At 39.9% G+C, this 1028-nt stretch overlaps 1 non-coding gene across 1 annotated transcript; it reads right to left on the minus strand.

Annotated features, from left to right (window-relative positions):
* Window positions 1-553: 553 nt before the first annotated feature.
* Trnav-aac (transfer RNA valine (anticodon AAC)) lies at window positions 554-626 on the minus strand. The gene has a single exon. It is a non-coding gene; the product is annotated as a tRNA-Val (tRNA).
* Window positions 627-1028: the final 402 nt, after the last annotated feature.

Genomic DNA, 1028 nt, shown 5'->3' on the forward strand with positions numbered 1-1028 from the left:
TTCCAAGTCCCAGCGGGCATGGAAGCCAGAAATAGAGCTAAGATATCTGATGCCGTAGTATTTACTATCTATTTTATGTTTCACTGTAATATGTTCTGCCGTATCACGGTCCCTTAGACCAAAACAATCACATAAGGAACACGCATGTCAAACAACAGCTTTGGTGATTATGATGTCGTTTTTTAAGTATGTGAAAGCCGTGGTGCAATAAAAGATATTAATAAAAGCTGCAGTCTCCGTTTTCGGACTGTTGTTTCTTTAACTGAGTTTTTGCCTTAACGTTACTCACAAATTTAAACAAAGATTTTGAATAAGGTGATATTAGCAAAGCAACACAAGGACGCAGTAAGGAGGTTATCAATTTAGTTATGGTGTATTTTGTAGTTTTGGCAGTTTAATGTAGTCGCAACACATCCATCAGAACAATTATTATATAGTAATGTAATGGGTGTATTAAATACTACTGTCTCACTATATTATCTTCGTCAGAGTACTTTCAAGTTTTAATGTCTTCCAAAGCACAAGCAAGCAGAAATGAAATTAAAAAAAAAACTGTTTCCGCCCGGGATCGAACCGGGGACCTTCCGCGTGTTAGGCGGATGTGATAACCACTACACCACGGAAACCCGTTGGTGGAAGTGCTCCCCAACATATAATCAGCTGTAGTGGTCATTGACCCAGTTATGAAACGGGCGCATCCAGCAGCGAAGGCCACGCCCGCGGCGTGGTTTCAGACCTTGAGCGCACAGTCAACGTTCAGTGCTGTTCCACAGCAACTTCTGACCATATCAAATTTGTATCGATAAAGCACTGTTCAGTGTAAATCAAGACACGAGGAGATTTTTTGTTGTACGATATTTGGAAAGGAAGAGGGGACAGATGATGAATCAGTTGCCGATACTAATTAAATATTTTGCACAGAGTAAGTGCGGATACATCATAAACTGCCAAATTTGAATCGTATGCAAAGACATTAACTAGTATAGACTTCCGTGCTACGAAGCATCGAGACATTAAAACTGTATACA

The sequence above is a fragment of the Schistocerca cancellata genome, chromosome 2, assembly GCF_023864275.1.
Source record: "Schistocerca cancellata isolate TAMUIC-IGC-003103 chromosome 2, iqSchCanc2.1, whole genome shotgun sequence".
Lineage (NCBI taxonomy): Eukaryota > Metazoa > Arthropoda > Insecta > Orthoptera > Acrididae > Schistocerca > Schistocerca cancellata.